Source organism: Mytilus trossulus, chromosome 10, assembly GCF_036588685.1.
Source record: "Mytilus trossulus isolate FHL-02 chromosome 10, PNRI_Mtr1.1.1.hap1, whole genome shotgun sequence".
Taxonomy (NCBI): domain Eukaryota; kingdom Metazoa; phylum Mollusca; class Bivalvia; order Mytilida; family Mytilidae; genus Mytilus; species Mytilus trossulus.
The window spans coordinates 59665256-59672272 of record NC_086382.1 but is presented as its reverse complement, the minus strand read 5'-3'; the positions used below and the strand labels follow the sequence as shown (position 1 = coordinate 59672272).

At 28.6% G+C, this 7017-nt stretch overlaps 2 long non-coding RNA genes across 2 annotated transcripts; both read right to left on the bottom strand.

Moving 5' to 3' along the window:
* Nucleotides 1-535: 535 nt before the first annotated feature.
* On the bottom strand, nt 536-2324 carry LOC134686433 (uncharacterized). The gene is made up of 3 exons (XR_010101611.1): nt 2163-2324; nt 1414-1443; nt 536-704 (listed from the first exon to the last, which is right to left on the bottom strand). It is a non-coding gene; the product is annotated as an uncharacterized LOC134686433 (long non-coding RNA).
* Nucleotides 2325-5175: 2851 nt separating this feature from the next.
* LOC134686432 (uncharacterized) lies at nt 5176-6531 on the bottom strand. The gene is made up of 3 exons (XR_010101610.1): nt 6466-6531; nt 5706-5777; nt 5176-5321 (listed from the first exon to the last, which is right to left on the bottom strand). It is a non-coding gene; the product is annotated as an uncharacterized LOC134686432 (long non-coding RNA).
* Nucleotides 6532-7017: the final 486 nt, after the last annotated feature.

The window sequence follows — 7017 nt, the reverse complement described above, 5'->3', positions numbered from 1 at the left end:
AGAATTTACTTCACATAGGCAAGTATATTACTATGTATGGCAACACAATCCTAAAATGTTTAAAGAATTAAATAACACTCAAATTATAAATGTTTGTTTTGTTTGGAGTGGTTTTCTGAGTTTAACTTCATTAAGAGTGCTCAATGCCACATATTTGAATGGACCTCCGTTTCTTGAATTTGCCTTATAGTTTGGTATTGTTACGGAAAATCTTCATTTGGGAATAATAAAACCAAAAATATATGGCAAATTTAATACAGTAAGATAAAATCAATTTCTATTTTTAAATAAGACACGGATCAAATAGTTTACGTCTGTTTTTTTCCAAAATAGACATTCATACATATTGGTTGATGCTTTATAACTGAAACATTTTTTTTTTTTTTTTTTTTTTTTTTTTTTAAGATATTTGCATTATAATTCAGTCTGAAGTGGACGTACATTAACAATTGTTAAAAAAAAAAAAGAGAAAGAATAAAGGAAACATATCCATAACAAATCATTAAGAATCAGAAATGAAACATATATTATAATATTAGACAAAATCCCTCTTAATTCATTTGAGAAACAGTAGTTCCATTGTCCTGCATCTTCCCTTAGTAACAAGGCAAAAAGTACACGTTAGTGATTGCGTGTAGCTCCTCTTCTATTCAGTTGTCTATACAAATATCTTTTCCATTTTCTTGCTTTCAATCTCTTTGATTCTACAATACAAAAAAGATTATCAAACATATAACTTTCATTGTTTTATGCAAATGTCAATTTGAAAATGGGATTTTTATATATTTGATTTTGATATTATCCAACATGCTTACCAAAGCTATAATTAGAGTTTATCAAACCTAAATTAAGAAATTAAGTGAAGAAATAATTTGAATATATGTGAACATGGCAAATAGAATTCAGACATGTTAAAAATCTCATTATCAAAATTCGTTTTAAAAAAAACCTTAGTACAGTGTTAGTTTCAGGATAACTGAAATGTAGCAAAAACTGACACTTTGTTTCAGAACTAATATATATAGCAGAGATACATGGCTATCTAAACATATACATACACATATGTCCATATGTTATATTAGTCATACAAATAGAATTAATTCTCTATCATGTCGAGTTGTTCAATGGACTATATGATAATAATATTATACAATTTTCAAATACATAAATTGAATGTGAATTCAAACATTGTTATAAACACAACAGAGATTTTGAAAAACATTAGTGAAAAGTTAGATGTGAATGTGACCCCAAAGTCGTGTAATTATATCTCGACAAATCTTTTTAACTTTGTTAGAGATGATAAATAGAATCGCTGGATACAATTATAACAGCGCTTCATTTCATAAAAGGGTAAAAAATAAGATTTATGCGCAGCGTGAAAATAAATTTATCAATCTCAATATTATTTACCTGATTTCTTTCCAGATTCCTTACATAATTCTGTAAATACAATAATAAACATGCAATGCCAGTTACTGGCTTAATCTAATTAATTCTAATAGCTACATAAAAATTACATGATAAGAATTAATTGTTATCATCAGGTAAACGTTGACAAAATGAATTTTATATTAATGTATAACAAAACATTCATGTATTATGCCGCCAATAAATCATGTGATATTTTTTTTAATTGCAGTATATATTGGAACAGAACTTTGAAAGGTTTGACAGACAGCTGAGCATTCTAAAACATGTTTAACAAGGACACATTTTTAAATTGCTTTTTGTTTCCATCTTTTTCTTGTTTCAACTTTTGTCACATCCTGGACAAATAATGCAATATGAATGTTTGCATTGGTTCGGATCATATATCTGTTGTCCCGAAATGAATTAGATATTCAGTTTTAGTATTTCTCTTGATTGAAGGTTGGATGCTGTCATGTTCAAAATTTACAATACAGTGTCAGTATTTCTCATTGTTAAAAACCGTACGCTGACCTTAAGATTTTTCCATCCACATAATTTGGTCTTTGGTTAATGGTTCACAGAGATAATCGTACATCATCTCCTTTTTTACATTTGTATAACTATCCAAATTTTATATTCAGTTAACAAACAAATAACCCTTAACATGATCCTAAAACTTGATAGATTGATATACAAAAAAATAGTGCCATATTAAACCCGTATTTACAAAACCCGTATTTTACATATACCTTGACAATTAGTTAAGCTGCATTCTACTGATTCTTCATTAGACCCTTCACAATTTTTTCCACCGACGGAAGGTATTGGGCTGTCACAAGTTCGTTTTCTGGATAAAATACCATTTCCACATGTGACGGAACATGTTGAGTTAACCCAAGAGCTCCACCCACCATCAACTTTCAAATATAAACATGTTTTTAAAGTATTTTTAACATTTCCATCACTAATAACAAAATTAATATCATAAAATCATAACAATTTTAAAGCTGATTATCTTCGTTTTCCTAAGGCATGTTTTCGTATAAAGAAAAGTTTTAAATGTCGGTTCTTTGAATTGTAATCCTTAAATAGTTTTTTTTAACGCAGATGATGCAAACGTGTTATGGGTAATGCCAAAAAAAGTTTTATTCATATAATACAGATGAACATATAATAATGTAACGTTATACCATTTTATAATCAGTTTTAGAATATAGTTCAAAGAACAACTTTTTCTCTTTCTCGTAATAGCAATTTTATTTCTTCTAAATGTTGAAACAAATATAACCAATTTCAGGTTGTATGGTACTTCATTCGTCAAACAAGACAAATTATGGTGTAGATTTGTGTTTTTTAGTTTCACTTAAAGATAAAAAATGTACGGAAGCGTATTAGGGACATAGAAAAAATAAAATTGGCAGTGAACTTTTTTTTCAAAGTCGATATTTTGACATTTCAAATCTCAAAATTTCGACTTTAACTCGAAATTTTAACTTTTCTTATCTTGAAATTTTGACTTTCTAAAATCTTGAAATTTCGACCTTTTTTTTAAAAACTTGAAATTTCGACTTTTTCTAAACTCGAAATTTTGACTTCTTTTCAACTCAAAATTTCGACTTCTTTAAAACTTGAAATTTCGACTTTTTCTAAACTCGAAATTTTGACTTCTTTTAAACTCAAAATTTCGACTTCTTTTAAACTCAAAATTTCGATTTTTTTTTAAACTCGAAATTTCGACTTTTTCTAAACTCGAAATTTCGACCTTTTCTAAACTCGAAATTTCGACTTCTTTTAAACTCAAAATTTCGACTTCTTTTAAACTCAAAATTTCGACTTGTTTTAAACTCAAAATTTCGACTTTTTTAAAACTTAAAACTTCGACTTTTCCTCAGTATTTATACGTTTGCGATTACCACATTCACAGTCATTTATATCAACGAGGCGGAGAGTCATTTACATCATAAACTTCATAATATAAAAAAGAAGATGTGGTATGATTGCCAATGAGACAACTGTCTACAAAAGATTCATAAGCATATTTTAATAAACTAAAACATTTTAAAGAGGTTATTTTAGATAGAAAATATTGTTCTTGCCAAAGAATAAATAAAATATGTTTCACGTTCAAATACATATTTCAAGTCTGGACTTCAGATATGTGTATCAAGTAACCCCGCTATTCCGACACACCTATATTACGACATACTTTTATTCAACAGTCTAATAACTGAAGACAAGGGTTAATAGTTGTGTTATAAGAATGCAAACTTCCAAAACAGGAAAACTGGGGCAGCTCATTGGTCGTTCTGAATATGCATGGCATTTTGGGCTACTTGATTTACCATTGTTTAAACAAGGCAAAGTCAGTGACTTGCTATTGGTATACCAAACAGGCCTTTGCAACTGTGATGCTAAATGTCCTCAGGTCTGACGATCCTATGACAGTGTCGTGGAAACTAAAACCTGGAATATGCGGGGGGGGGAATTTTGTCAACATGCATGTTCTTTACGAATGGTTTCTTTAATATTAAATGCTAATCCATATCTTAAGAACAAAACCAGTTTCTGAATATAAATTGCCAAAATAAGTAAATGACACTTTAATAATTTGCGTCCATGTCTACTCCTTCTAAAATTGTAATAACTGTTTGAATACTAACATCAAAGTTTTAAGAGTACTTAGAAAAAGTAAAAAATTTCGAGATTTCAACAGTCGAAATTTTGAGATCAAAGTCGAAATTTCGATTTAAAAAAAAAAGTTGAAATTTTGTGTTTATTAAAATAAGTTGAAATTTCGAGTTTAAGATAAGTCGAAATTTCGAGTTTAAAAAAAAGTCGAAATTTTGTGTTTAAAATAAGTTGAAATTTCGAGTTTAAAATAAGTCGAAATTTCGAGTTTTAAAAAAGTCGAAATTTTGAGTTTAAAATAAGTTGAAATTTCAAGTTTAGCATAAGTCGAAATTTCGAGTTTTAAAAAAGTCGAAATTTTGAGTTTAAAATAAGTTGAAATTTCGAGTTTTAGATAAGTCGAAATTTCGAGTTTAAAGATAGGTCGACATTTCGAGTTTTAAAAAAGTCAAAATTTCGAGTTTAAAGTGGAAATTTTGACTTTTTATAATTTGAAATTTCGAGTTTGAAAAAAGGCAAAATTTCGACTTTTTTAAAAGTCGAAATTTCAAGATTTTAGAAAGTCAAAATTTCAAGTTTAAGTCAAAATTTCGGAATTTGAAAAGTCAAAATTTCAAGTTTAAGTCAAAATTTCGAGATTTGAAAAGTCAAAATTTCGACTTTGAAAAAAAAGTTCACTGCCAATTTGATTTTTTCTATGTCCCTAATACGCTTCCGTAAAAATGTGAATAATACATATTTGTGTTTTTTCGAAAATCTACTTGTATACGAATTGAAAGATGTGTTTTGCAAATTCAAAACGAAAGAATCTCCTTTAATTTTAGTAAAAGACCTTGTATGAGCTATTGAAGTCATATATGAAAAGAGAAATGGGTGTTACGGGGCAAAATATTTTAACTTGCGAAAATTGGGAAAAACAAGAAGTCCAAAAATCTGATACAAATTCCACAACTTAAACACATCCTTAAATCATTTACATGAGTGATTGATTGATATAATCAAGTAAATACATGCAATAGTATAGTTGAATAAACATAAAAGTTATACTGTAATGACGAGTGTGTGTCCTTCTTTACCGGCACCACTACTAATTGATTTACTCTTCAAATAAAATAAATAAATTCTTACTTGGACACTTTGATACATTAAAACTGTTGATGTCAGTGGTTGAGTTGAAATCAGTACAAGTGCCGTCATAGAACGTTATATTTTTTTGATTTGGTAGCCATTCAAAAAAATCAATCATTGTACAGCAAAGCAATGGGTTACCACGAAGAATCCTACAACACGTATTTTAATTGAATATCTCAAAATATATTTTCTTTCTTCACCTTAACATGTGTTTCTTTTCAGACTTTCAATGTAATAATAATAAGAACACAGCTTACGAAAATCAACAAAATGTCGAACCTGATAGAAACGATAGATACGGAACAACATAGTATTGAATGCAAAAGAACAAAATTAAATGAGTTTGAGTGAACTTAACAATCAAATTATTTATTTGAAAAGTATCTTTTGAAAAAAATCAAGTTATATTATTATAAACGACGACTGGATTATACGAGGTGATTTTATTTTCTGTAAGTCAAATTTGCATCAGTAGATAATTGATGTATGAAGATTACAAGAGAAGCGGTCTTTAAAATGGCAATGGTACTCACAATTTTCTAAGATCTGTTACTTTGTCAAATATATTACCGGATACCGTTGTCAAATTATTATTGTCTATAGCACTGAAACATTTAGATAACAACATAAAAAGGCATAAAACAGTAGATAAACAAATGTTTGTTTCATTCTCTCGTTCTTATTCAACACACAACGGAAGTTATAGTACAATGATATGTAAGATTATAAGAAAATGAGAGAGAGTACACACGTCCTACTGCACATAGTATTTATTATCGTACTACAACCACTATGCCCTTTTTTCGACGATATAAAATCTGCTTCATATTTTCATATTTTATAAGAAAACAACCTGTCATCATTGAAACGTTGGTAGGGTTATGAAATAATCTTATCTTAAAGGTTTCTTTTCGAATAAAACACCCCCTTTTATATATCAGATATTAGATATCATTACATTTATCTTTATGCGGCAATTAAACGATAAACATTTTGTGTGGAATTTATCGATGTGTTTTATAATTGATCCACCATATATATACGTTCAGGCTTTACATCTTACATATTCCAATCCAGAACTCTTGGATGATTTGTCTTATTGACAATTTTCTTCTTTCTATATTACGCAAAATAAAATAATAGCATTGGCTGTACCAACATAATATGCTATCACATACGTACAATAACTATTTGGAATGATAAATGTCTCTCATTAATCTATTTGTCAATCGAATAGGTTCGCACTTATAATATGTTTATATCAATATTTGCACAAAGCGATAAGGTACTTACAGTATACGCAAAGACGGAAGACCAGAAAACGCACCATCTTCTATACTAGAAATTTTGTTTGAACTTATTCCTCTGCAAAAATAATCAAATATCATGTTTGCACACATTCAGAGCTTTCGGCAGTACCAATTTAAAAAAATAAATTGTTTACGTGTAATACCGGAAATTTTGTAAGTGTTAGAAACTAGTAGCAACAATATTTACCGATTGACACACCCTTAGAAAGTACAAATCAATGCAAAAATAATACTGAAAAAGTGAGAAGAGAGAAAGTTGCACTTGCAATGGTTTTTGCTATGCATTAATTACCGCCAATGTTCGATAGAAATGTATTGATTTATAATTCATTACATCAGACATGAAATTAAAATAAATGGGAAACGAAATTTAAAATACCAGAAACTATAACACTTAATTATCCCATTTTTATCGCTAAAACGTAATGTCCAACGTTTCATTTTGTGTGCAAAATAGTTCCGTTTCTTTCCTACGGTATTTGTCTCACAAGAATATTGCTATTGCTATAATTATTCGCCTGTTAAAGCAATATCA